Source organism: Salvia hispanica, chromosome 6 (assembly GCF_029641045.1).
Source record: "Salvia hispanica isolate PSC_SH4W2 chromosome 6, Shi_PSC_v1, whole genome shotgun sequence".
In the NCBI taxonomy this organism is placed as follows: Eukaryota; Viridiplantae; Streptophyta; class Magnoliopsida; order Lamiales; family Lamiaceae; genus Salvia; species Salvia hispanica.
This window is the reverse complement of record NC_142697.1, coordinates 29,521,182-29,534,784: the sequence shown is the minus strand read 5'-3', so window position 1 is coordinate 29,534,784 and position 13,603 is coordinate 29,521,182. Positions and strand designations below refer to the sequence as shown.

The window sequence follows — 13,603 nt, the reverse complement described above, 5'->3', positions numbered from 1 at the left end:
AATCGACTGGAGTCTACCCTCGCACCGTCAATACCTTCACCACACAGCCCCTTCACACCGGATTAGGTCACTGAAACCACCTCAGAACAGAAACCCTAATTCTCACACCACAAGCAACCGAAGCAGTTGCCTTCCTAACAACTCAACACTTGATTATTCACACAAGAATGGTGAAGAATCTCAAGGAATCAACCGAAGAAGCCATCGAAGAAGCAGAGAGAAGACGGAGAGTTTTAGAGAGTAGAGAGAGAAAGAGAAGTGTATGGAATGAGAAAGGAAAGCGGCTCACCCTCTCACATAAACAAACACACCAAACAAACACTCGATCCAACGGCTGAGGAGCACAATCCGAGTGAAGGGGACACGTGGCAGAAATCCAGAGGCATCACTTAAGTGATTGGGCTTTTGGGCTAAGTCTAGTAAGGATAAAAGCCCAGACACAAATTAAATCAAGCCCAAAGAATAATGGTCCACATAAATTCAACAATATGAATTTGAAGGTCTTGAAGGCCGAGTTCCTCTTGCTCCTCCTTTATTGTTTGAGCTGAAGCCACCACTGAGTCACTACAATCTTCGACCATAATTGAGTGAAGTGTCGGTATGTCTCCAATGCAAGAAGGAATCTCCCTCAACCTTTTTATATGGCCAAGATGAAGGTGCTCAAGGCGTGGAAAGTGGGTGTTGTCTGTGATCCACCACTCTACATCACATTCCTCAATCAGCAAGAACTTGAGATTCGAGAATTGGTCTTCAAATGTTTCCCACTTAGACCCAATGAAGGCGCGCCATTTGAGCTTGAGAACTTGAAGAAGCGGCAACGGGCCTATTTTTGTCTTCATGTCTTCCCAAGGAAGATAGGTATCTACTAATGTCAACTTCCGGAGAGAACATGGAAAGCTCACTTCTCGCACCCACTGGATGTATTCTCTAGAAGACATAAGGCTAAGAGATTCGAGCTTGCAGAGGCAACAAATATTGTAGAGTTGGTAATCATCTTCTTCATCTTCTCCTCCTTTTCGATAGTTTTTTTGATAGCACAACTTCAATTTTTTGATATTAGGGATTCTTTTAAGCACCCCGGCACAAAACTTGAGATCGGACACAATATAAAGTGACTGTAGGTTTTCCATCACCATATCCTCTTCGTCACTGAGAGGAACGGGGACATAAAATGCACAATCATTATCCACCCGGTTGATGAATTTGACATGCCTAAGTTGAGGCACCTTCCAAATATCATAATAATAATCCCACCTTGCCTTATCTATAATCACTGTCTGCAAATTCCAGAGAAACGAGATGGAAGAAAGAACGTTGGTTAAATAATATTCACCAACCCCAATAACAAGAACACGCGTGTTAACTCGCTGAAGAAAAATCTTCTCATAATTATTCGACAAATCCGTTGGAGCTCTCCCAAAGAAAGAGCGGACAAGTGGTGCGGATTTCAGAGATTGAATGAGTTGAGTTGGATATTCGTGTTGTTTTAACCTGCTTGCAATACGGCGATAAGGATATATGCCCTCTGGAACGCTCTTCTCTTCCAACACATATAGAAACTTCAGTTTTCGAGCTTCTCTCAAACTCACATCCCTCAACAGGTCATGCATTTTCAATGATTTCAGTTTCACGCAACGCCTGCGCTTTTCAACTATAAGGAAATTTCTATCAACAATCTTCTACATACTTTTCTGCTGCCTCTTCCAAACTTTTCCCATTAATTGGTTTTACGAATCCTTCGGCGCTCAAATCTAGGATGAGTTCTGATACTCGAATCTCTTCATCTTCAACATATCTTCCGAAATAGAGAAAACACGGTTTTAGATGAACTGGCAAATTATTATAACTCATGTATAATATTTGCAAGCAACTTTCATTATCTTCCAAATTTACAACTGAACTTAAATTGCTTTCAAACAATCCCCAACTTTCTTTTGTTCGTTCAGATTTTGATAAAAGCCCCCCTATCACAGCAATTGACAGTGGAAGTCCCTTACAACCGTTCACAATCTTTTTCCCAACATCCTCTAACTCAAGAGGGCAAGCTTCTTCCCCGAACACAGTTTGGCAAAATAGGTCCCAACTGGCAAACTCATCTAAAAATTTCAAATCAAGACCACTGGAGTAGTTAAAATGAGACGCCAAGTTTGATAGCCTTGTCGTCACTACTATTCTACTCCCGTTTCTATTACCCGGGAAGAAGCTTCTAACTCGATCCCATGCTTCTATGTTCCACATATCATCCATTACAATAAAATACTTCCTTCCAAACAAATACTTGAACAAATGATCTCCTAACTCATATTCACTTAAATCATCCCCCTTCCCCATGCCTACTTGATCATGAACTTGTCTAAGAATTTCTTTTGCATTATACTCTTGGGAAATTGTAGTCCATGCAAAAACACCAAAAGACTCCTGGACAAGTGGACTTACATAGATATTCCGAGCAAGAGTGGTCTTGCCTATCCCACCCATTCCAACAATCGGTAGAATTTGGCGCTCCCGTGCATCTCCAGTGATCTTGTCCAATATTTGATACAGGATATCATCAAAACCAACCATTGTAACCTCACGAGCAGCAGAAGCAGATCCAGATGAGCCTACACCAGCAGCAGTGCTCACAGACTTCTCAATATCAGATATTAATCTGATAAGAACAGATACTACACTTGATCTTAGCCAAAAGGCCGATAAAGGTATTATGTACGAGTGAGATTTATCACATCACAAACTGCAAAGAAGACTGTATAGCACTATTCAGGCACACCACAAAGTAACATGATGCACATTTCAATCCACAGTAGCTATACACTTCAATTGAACAAAGGTCACATCTTCTCTTGATGGAGAAGCTTAATGGGCTAACAATTTCAATCTCTTGGCCCAATAAGGATACACTCTTATTCCCACAATTATCATCTTTTACTTATATTTATGTTCTTCTATGTTTTAACTTTATTTGCAATTGTTATTTTGTAGGCTTTACATACATTGACTTCACCAACGCATTACTTACATTCAGTTCACACATTACAAAAAAGAAAACAACCTCATTTCATTACTTACATTCAGTTCACACATTACACCTTCTTACATGATCAAACCATGAAAACACTCATACTACTCAATCAAACCAATTAATGAAGAAAATTACTTCTTGCTATCCAACTCTTTCCTACCACAACTTAGGCACACAACAAAGTAACACAATCCACATTCAAGTCCACGTTCGTTATACACAATCTTATGACAAAGGCCACATTTTTTCTTGATAGTGACACAATTAATGTGAGAGGGTGATCAGGGTGAATCCCATTCAACTCGAACTGGCCCCCAAACTTGATTTCTGAACTCACCAGACGCAGCCTTGAGGCAATGAGTGTGGAAAGAAATGTCACATTGGCTACAGTAATACATCCACGTCCTCATACTCAATTCTACTTCATAGATAAAGAAGTCATCTTTAGTCCTTCTAACATACTTAAGAATAGCCTTGACAATTTTCCAATATTACTCACTTAGATTTTATTTGACCCTAGTACATAAGCTACATGTAGCCTAGTACATATCATAACATATATAACATATCCTATAGTTGAAGCATATGAGATCATTTTCATGTTGTTTCTTTCTTTGTCACTAGAAGGACAATCCTTCTTTGACAATTGATAGGCTATTTTTCGTCACTCGGATTTGATCACTTTTCGCACTTATTAGTTGAATATTTGCATGAGAAGATGCTATTTTGGCAGGGAATTGAGCTAATGGTTTGGAGGCATTGTAGAAAGGCATTTATGTTGAGTGATGCAAAAAGGAGGCAAAATGTGCAAAAATTGGAAGAAAAAATCGGAAGACCCAAACTGCCCAAGCTATTGGACTGGTCAGTTTGAACCTGACGGGAAAATGACTAAAGCCACTTCCACACACTTGTCAAGGACAATTCTCACTTGCTACACACGCCCATATCAGCCCCTGGAGAGTAAAAAAGAAGGAAAATATCTTTTATTGGATATATGTATTAAAAGTACTTAACTTTCCAAGAACAACTAATCACTCATCACTTTAACTTTAGTTTAGTTTAGCTATTTCTCTCTCTAGGAAACTTTTCTCTCTTCCTTAAGAAGAGAGATTTCAACTTCAAGGCTGCCAAGATCATTGTTCACCAGGGTGGAAGTAGTAGTAATTTAGTAGTAGTGTTTGTTTTGTCTAGTTGCTTGTTCTTGACTTTTGGAGTTCTTTGCATCAATCTAACTCTTAGTTATCGTTGTTGTTCTTGTTTTAAAAGCTTATTTCTAGTAGTAATTTCTCTAAGTGTTTGTGTATTTAATGTCCTTTAAGTTTAGCTCTTGTTTATTTTCGATTTTTAGCTTGTTGGTTAGCTCTAGTGCTTTTTATGTTCTTGTCTAGTTAAAACTTCTTTCAAGCTTTTAAAATCAGTTTCTCAAGCATTTTCTTTTCACCATGTTTAAGTGTTCTTGAAGCTTCTTTCTATCATGTTTAAGTGCTTTAATTTTCAGCTTTTCATTTGGTGTTTTCAATGCATGTTTATGTAGTTTCATTGATGATTTTATGTTTCCCTTGCATTTTAATTATGTAGGAGCCATCTATTCTTTCTCCTCCATAATTTCGTGCCTTTTAGTGTAGGATTAGTAGTTAAGATCAGCTTTTAGAAGTTAAGTTCTTTATCCATTAGTTGTAGGCTTTTATCCATTGGTTTTACACCTTGGGTAATAGGGTTTGGGAGACAAGAAGTGCATACTTTCTTTTCACTTTTTACAGCCTTTGCTTAGTTAATCCATGCACTCCACCTCCCATTTACATGTAATATATTTTACCTTTTAGGAGTTAATTAGTTTAGCCACTTTTAAGGGTCACAATCCTAGTTTTTTAGCTTTCTTTTAGGAGCCAACACTTAGTTTATTTTCCTTATCTTTTAACTTAGTCTCTTTTGATTTCTAATCTTAGGAATGTTCATGCAAGTTGCTGCTCTATTTTATTTCCCAAATAGTTCTAATTTTCGCCACTGCTAAGTTGCCCAGTTTAAGTTTAATATGTTTTCTTCTAATTGCATTTTATTTGCACTTTTAGTTCCTAATCTTAGCTTAAGTGTTATTCATATTTCGTAGTTCAGTTCCCACCCCCAGTTTAGAGCATGGCGGCATCGCCGAAACCACTCCTAAGTGTGGAAATACATAACGGATGCTATCGTTCCTCGTGGGTTCGACACCCTAACTTACCATATGCTAATTAATAGTATTTTGGAAAGTGGGAACTTATAAATCTTGTTGAATAGGAAGGAACACGTGCCTACGACACGCGTGCAAATTCTCCGACCTTTCAAATGTGGGGGATCATTTGTTATTTGTGGTGTTATTTTTCGTCGTTGTAGTATAGTGGTAAGTATTCCCGCCTGTCACGCGGGTGACCCGGGTTCATTCCCCGGCAACGGCGCCATTTGAAAGGTCAGAGAATTTGCACGCGTGTCGTAGGCACGTGTTCCTTCTTATTCAACAAGATTTATAAGTTCCCACTTTCCAAAATACTATTAATTAGCATATGGTAAGTTAGGGTGTTGAACCCACGAGGAACGGTAGCATCCGTTATGTATTTCCACACTTAGGAGTGGTTTCGGCGATGCCGCCACGCTCTAAACTGGGGGTGAGAACTGAACTACGAAATATGAATAACACTTAAGCTAAGATTAGGAACTAAAAGTGCAAATAAAATGCAATTAGAAGAAAACATATTAAACTTGAACGCAGACTGAGCAATCTGATAAACTGGGCAACTTAGCAGTGGCGAAAATTAGAACTATTTCGGAAATAAAATAGAGCAGCAACTTGCATGAACATTCCTAAGATTAGAAATCAAAAGAGACTAAGTTAAAAGATAAGGAAAATAAACTAAGTGTTGGCTCCTAAAAGAAAGCTAGAAAACTAGGATTGTGACCCTTAAAAGTGGCTAAACTAATTAACTCCTAAAAGGTAAACTATATTACATGTAAATTGGGAGGTGGAGTGCATGGATTAACTAAGCAAAGGCTGTAAAATGTGAAAAGAAAGTATGCACTTCTTGCCAACCATGACGATAAGTTCTTGACACACAGGCTCGAGCAGGAGTCCTTCGCACGACAACATGATGCGCTGAATCGAAGGCTCGATGAAACCTTAGCCAAACTTGCGGTTGCCGGCTTTATGGCGACAAAGGAGCCGCCTGACCCTTCACCTGGAGCGACCGTGGAACGGGGATGGCAGCTACCGCCATCGCTTACGCAGGCACCGCCTGGAGTAGCACCAGCAGCCTTGCTGCGCCTACAAGTCGATCCTCCTCATTTCGACGGACAGAATGCAGCCGAGCGGATTTGTCATATGCAGTATTATTACAACTACTACTATACACCTCTATCCGATCGGTTGTACCTTACTCAATACTTGTTTGATCATCCGGCGTCAGAATGGATGGCACGCTGGACGGATAATAATGCCGGAAAAGGTTGGGACGATTTTCTATTGGCGGTCTACCACCGCTTTGCTCCAGAATTAACCAAGGATGAGGTTTCACATGTTGTTGATGATGATCAGTGGGTTGATCAGCCTTCAATTATGGAATCACCCAAAAACATTATTTCTAATGGAAATGGTTTTGATACAATCAATTGCTATGAGAATTCGGAAACTATTACCGAGGAGGTATTTGCTTCGGCATTCTTTGAGGAGGCAGGTTCTTGTGTAATGCAGCAACGCGCCACCTCCCAATCGACAATCCCAACGTCACTACTGTCCAAGATCAGGCAGCCATATTGTGAGTTTCCAGTTTATCGAGCCTCGGCTACACAAGATGTTGAAGTCGCACACTCGAAGCAGGTGATCAACGAGTCGATGGCCGAAGACATTGGGACGAGCCCAATTCTTTCTCTCATCAATGTTTCCAGCAACAGCGTCGTTCTTAATGATGATGTTACTCTTGATATTTCGAGAAACGTTGTCATTCTTCATCCGAGATCAGTGATGCAAGTGTTCGTCCCTCCAGATCATCACATGGCGTCACGCCCACTGCCCGAGGATCAACCTAATCCCTCATCCGAGTTCGGTGATGTTATTGAAGCTAAAGTGGGAGGTATGGTGGTCTCTATTTTATTTGACTCTGCGCAGCCTGCACAAATAGATGCTTTTCTTGCTGTCAAATCTGCTCAAATGGATCCACATTATGTAGCAAACTCTACACCATCTTATGGTTATTATTATATGGAGTCAGATCTGCAGAAGCAAGCTTTGCTTTGTGTTGCTGATCGAGATTTGTTCAGATTTAAACAACCACTCACCTCTGATGGTCGTTCGATCCCACCGCGCAATGTTGTGACATGTTTGGACAGCAGCTGTAGTATTCTCTTATATTTGATGGGTTCCTATCATGGGGATAGCGAATGGAGTTGTGATACTCGTCGATTTGGTGGAGACGACGGAGCTCGCATATTTGACCCGGGAGTTTTCAAGGGGGTTGAAACCATCGTTACATATAGTGTTGTCGAATCTGGGGTGGATGCTTCTCATTGCGGTGTCACGGTGCTTGATGCGACTGAGATGGTTGCTATGTTTCGGAATTATTGTACACCATGGTTGCGAATCAATCATTTGTCAAGATAAGAGTGTTTGACTTTGCTAAATTTGGTGAGGCATTTGCGGCTGTTGAGATGTTCATGAAGTTGGCTTATAAGCAAGATGATGAAATGGTGGCAATTGTGCTTATCACAAAGGATGGATCAGAGTGGGCAACTTTCACAACCCCTGCCACACACTCCGGCATTGCTATGAATATCCAAATCACGCCATTCATGTTCCTAATTCATGATCCACCTTGAGGGCAAGGTGGTTTTCAACGGCGGGAGAGTTGCTAGGGCCCTCGATCTAGCAAATCTCGCCAAAGATCATCCTCAATATTCATTTCTTGATTTTAGCATATCTCTTATTTTAGTTATTTATATTTAGATATTTTGCATATCTTTTGTAATCTTTTATTTTAATTATGTTTCTTGATTAGCAAGACACATGTTAGGGTTTAGAATTCTATATAATAGAATTCTATCGTATTTTCATTCATTGAGAATTAAGAAATAAAATACTTCTTTTCTGTTCCAAAACCCTAGAACTTCAACTAGGGATTATCTCTTTTGCTCCGTTAAATCTTCGTGTGCTCTACAAACCTCTCGATAGGGAACTTAAACCCTATCAGTTTCATTTAAAGGGATTTGACCAAAGTAATTAATGAACTATTTAAGCAATAAGACAACGGCTTAATCAAGAAAAACCCAATGATGAATAGATATCATAAATCATGCTCAAAATCCAAGGGTATAAAATAATCCAAAACGCATTATGTCTCAATATTCTAAACCAAAAGGAATAAGTTCAAACTCAACAAACGATGATAAGTTTCATGTTTCAGCGGAAGCATCCAAGAGAAGGGTGCAGCCATGTATGAAGACACAACTACACTCGAAGTTTCAAGATGACCATATTATTCAATTTAATTTGCTCAACACCGCCAACCGCTCGTCACCGCTCAACCTGCACATAGGAAAAACACATGCAGGGCTGAGTATTTTAAACATACCCAGTGGACTCATGCCAAAACATTTTAATAGATATGCCATCCTTACCATAGTGAACTCGAGTTTGCATTTATAAAAGAATATCATCGAGCATCACAAAATAATTTCATAGACTGGCCAGTCAAACAATTCCCCCCATTTTCTCAACAATCAACAATTCCATAGTGCGACGAAAGTGTGGTCACACTTGTAACAGCCCGCCCTCCTAGGGTACAATAAATGCGGCGGCTGCTACCCAAAACCGACTCTAGAGAAGTAAACATAGGCTAGGGTTTCATTTAAAGAGTACTGACCAAAAGAATTGGAAGAAATATCAGAGTATTTAAAGCAACAACTTAACCTAGAAGTTTAAAGGAAGAAAGATATCATAAATGACGATCAAAATATCTTAAGAGTACGACATAATATCCAAGACAAAGTCACAAGAAAAAGGCTAAGGCCTCAAACCGAAGGCAAGATGCAAATATTCCAAAAGAAATTCTAAAGTGTATCAAAATTTAGCGGAAAGCGACCAAGAGAAAGTATAGCTATGTATGAAGACACAACTACGCTTGAAGTTCAACATATCCATATTAATTAATTAATCTGCTCAACACCCGCCACCGCTCGTCATCATTCAACCTGCACATAAGGAAAACACATGCAGGGCTGAGTATTTTGAAATACTCAGTGAGCTCGTTGCCAAAACATTTTATAAGTTATGCCATCCTTACCAAGTGAACTCGAGTTTTAAGCAGTTATAAGAGATATATCACGAGTATCACAAAATATATTTTCCATAGACTGGCCAGTCAAAATAACTCCCCATTTTCCTCATCAAAATAACAATCACAATCATTCCATGGTGCGACGAAAGTGTGGCCACACTTTTCGCCCACGAGACCGGCCGACTAGCAAGGACGGTTCTCGATCCCCACGTGTACACAGCCTGGTAGGGCTTGCGGCCCATACTCAGACCCGAATTCGTATAAACATATCCATAGCCCTAGCCCAATGGAGAGAACTCACAAACTAGGCATCGGGCGCACAATATCACAATAAAACAGACATAGGCATGGCAGAACAGTTAAACCACCCTTATAACACCAATCAATATTTTTGACAAAAATATAAGAGAGTTTTAAGAGTAAAGCCCACCTCGACTGCTCAGTTTTCAAGTAGTTTCGCTTTTCCGTTATCCGGCTTCGCAACCAAAGTTTCACCTTTTAATCACATAGGCACATATCACAAATTGGGTTCAATACTACTCTTACTCATGCATGCCTCAAGACTTTTCCCTTTTCCCACCGATTTATCTTATCGTTACTAATCAATCAAGATCATGTTTATCACACACAAATATTTAACCATCAAACACACTCTACACGACACAACACACACACACCACACGACACACACACACACGCCACACACACACACACGCACACACACACACACACGGCACACACACACATGAACATATTCCCACATCCCTTTTATCCCACTTTTACTCAACCAAGATGCATGAGGGTTCGAGAAGACCGATTAATCGGTTAGAAGAAGAAGAAAAAGAAGAAGAAGAATAATAAGAACTCATAAACGAAATACCTTTTTAGAGAAAAACGATCGGTAGGAACAAAGTAGAGACTTGGTTCTTCAATACCCTCGGATTAAACTTTAATTTCTTCTCAAAAGATGAAGGATTAATGGAGTAAAGTAGAAGAAAAATTGAGAGAGTGGGGGTGGGGGATTTTCGAAAATGTGGGGGCTAGGGTTAGGGGTTTTGGTTCTTATTTATAGAGTCCAACAAGATCTTTAGGTAATTAGAATAGAATATTTGGTAAGATCTCATTCTCCACAATTAAATAAATAAATATTGTGAAGTAGGGAAGAAGAATTAACAAAAATAGATCCTAGGGCAAATCTCCTAGTTTTCAAAAATTATGCTTCTAGGATGGCCAAGATTTTGTTTTGGTATATCTTACGGAGTAGAATAAAATATCACGGAGCAAAATAAAAATAAGAATTCTCCCAATTTGGAGTGAAAAGTGGTGTCTCCTATGCCTTTTAAATAAGGCATGGATTTTTAAATATTGACTAGAATAAGGTAAGGCAAGATCTCTTGAGGTATGGAAAGATTTGGTAGAATAATTAAATTCTAGGTATGGAAGGAAATCAAATATGGGATCAATTAAATAAGCAAAATAATATTTCCTTCCCTACATGGGTGATTTTCGAAAATCACCTAGGAAAATAAGGGGCTCGATTTTCCTCTTTTAAAATAAGAAAATAATTGGGTCTTGGATTTTAATTTGGGTACATATCCCAAGGATTAAATTAAATCCGGAAGAAATAGAATTTCTCTTCAAAGGGGGTCTAGGGTTCGAAAATTACAAGAATTGGGTGGCAAGTATTTATGGAAATTTTCTCTAATATTCTCACTCACCCTTAAACAAATAATTTGCCACATAATCTCATAATTCAAGAAATCACATGCCACGTCACATAGTCATCAAATTTGACTTTTCAAACTTTCCGGTCAAAGAAACTCATGCAATAAATTCACTCATCGAATAATTCACATCTTCCACGTCATCAATAATAAATTCTAGGGCTCTAAAATTTGGTTTTGGAAATTCAGGATGTTACATCCTACCACACTTAAAAGAAATTTCGTCCCGAAATTTGGTGCCTTTTATGGAAAGAGTTCCGGGTATAGATTTATCATCTCATCCTCACGCTCCCACGTGGCTTCCTCGGGCCCGTGGTTTCTCCATTGAATCTTTACGAAGGCAGTGGTTTTATTCCTCAAGGTTTGGACTTTTCGATCCAAGATCATTTGGGGTTGCTCCTCGTAGCTCAGATCCAGGTTTACGGCAATACCCTCGTAACGAATCACATGCTTCGGATCGAACACGTATTTTCGCAACTGCGACACATGAAAAACGTTGTGCACGTTCCCAAGGTTGGGCGGCAGCGCTAAACGATAAGCTACGGGTCCTACTCCTTCTAGAATTTCGTACGGCCCGATAAAACGTGGTTTCAGTTTGCCCTTGACTCCAAAACGCGCTATCCCTTTCGACGGGGATACCTTGAGGAAAACTTTATTGCCAACGTGGAACTGTAAGTCCGTCCGTCGGACGTCGGCGTACGACTTCTGTCTGTCCTGGGCTTCCTTCATCCGCGCACGAATTTGTCGAACGATTTCGACCATTTCTTCGACTGCATCGAGTCCAAGCGCTCTTCGTTCGCCAACTTCATCCCAGTAGAGCGGAGATCTACACTTTTTCCCATAAAGTGCTTCATATGGCGCCATGCCGATTATTGCTTGAAAGCTGTTGTTGTAGGCGAAATCGATCAAAGGGAGTGCGGTCTCCCAACTTCCGCCTCGGTCGAGCACCACGGCTCTTAGCATATCCTCGAGAGTCTGTATCGTTCTTTCAGATTGTCCATCGGACTGTGGGTGAAAAGCGGTGCTAAAGTTTAAGCGTGTTCCAAGCTCGCGTTGTAGACTAATCCAAAATTTCGAGGTAAACTTTGGGTCACGATCAGACGTGATCGTCACTGGAACTCCATGTAATCGCACGATCTCTTGAACGTAGATTCGGGCTAGCTTATCCGATCCATGGGTTCGGAAATTCGGAATGTTACAACACTATTCGCCCACGAGACCGGAGGACTAGCAAGGACGGCTCCCGATCCCAACTGTGTACACTAGCCTGATAGGGTTTGCGGCTCTACTCAGACCTGAATTCGTTTTTATAGCCCTATAGCCTAATGGAGCGGACTCACAAACTACGCATCAGACACACAACATAATCAAAATAATCACAGGCATGGCATAACATTTTAATCTACCCTTATAACACCATAATCAATATTTTGGAAATAAGAGAGTTTAGTAAATAAAGCCCACCTCGACTCCTTAGATCACAAGTACGCTCTTCCTCTTGCTATCACGCTGAGAGCGCGAGTTATCACCTTTAATTTATGCGTATCACAAATAAATCCCAATCATTGATTCAAAAATCATGCATGTTCCCAACGTTTCCCTTTTCCCATCAATTCGTTTTAATATCACCATTCAAAATCAAGGCATGATTATTATATCACTTTTTATTCGCGCTACAACTCCAGATCTATCATCAAAACATGTCACGCATGAGTGTTTTACCACACACGTCACATGCACACACACGAACACACACGCATACCGATGCGCACACACACGCACATCATTTCATATTCATCAATTGTTTCCCCTTTTCACTCAATCTATATGCATGAGGGTTCAAGAACACTGATTTATCGGTTAGATGAGAAAAGATAGAACAAAATACCTCTTCTTGATAAAAAACAATCGGCAGAAACAAAGTAGAATCTTGATTCTTCAATAATTCTTGAGGCTTCAACGTGAATTCTTCTCAAAAGATGAAGAGATCTTGGAGAAAAGTAGAAGAAAATTTGGGAGAGAGTGGGAGAGAGTAGAGGCGTGTGATTAGAGAGAGAGAGACGTCTGATTAGTGGCTAGGGTTAGGTTTTTCTCCCATGTATTTATAGAGTGCAAAAATAAAATCTATAATTAAATAAATCAAAGATTTGAGAAGATATGGTGGTGGAAAGTGGCATGAATTATGGGGAGAAATAAGGGGATTTCGAAATTTTAGGCTATTTAATTAGCCTATAATTTTATTTTGGTATTTTACGGAGTAGAATAAAATATCACGGAGCAGAATAAAAATAATAATCCCCCCCCCCCAATTAAATAGGGAGTATGCGTGAATTTGGCTCTTCCCACAAGGAATTTTATTTAAATTTCTAATTAAAATAGGATATGACAAGATCTTCTTAGATATGGTAAGATATTTGAATTTATTCATGGAAGAGAATAAATAAAGATCAAATAATATAATAAAATAAATCTTTTCTCCCTTAAATAGGAGATTTTTGAAAATCTCCTTGAAATAAACATGGGGGTCGAAAATTTCATAGAGGGAATAAGGAATGATCGGA

At 39.5% G+C, this 13,603-nt stretch overlaps 1 non-coding gene and 2 pseudogenes across 1 annotated transcript; 1 reads left to right on the top strand and 2 right to left on the bottom strand.

The window, feature by feature from the left end:
- Window positions 1-449: 449 nt before the first annotated feature.
- On the bottom strand, window positions 450-2,612 carry LOC125206538 (putative late blight resistance protein homolog R1A-10; annotated as a pseudogene).
- Window positions 2,520-2,703, bottom strand: LOC125208689 (U2 spliceosomal RNA; annotated as a pseudogene).
- A 2,679-nt stretch (window positions 2,704-5,382) lies between these two features.
- On the top strand, window positions 5,383-5,454 carry TRNAD-GUC (transfer RNA aspartic acid (anticodon GUC)). Its single transcript has one exon. It is a non-coding gene; the product is annotated as a tRNA-Asp (tRNA).
- Window positions 5,455-13,603: the final 8,149 nt, after the last annotated feature.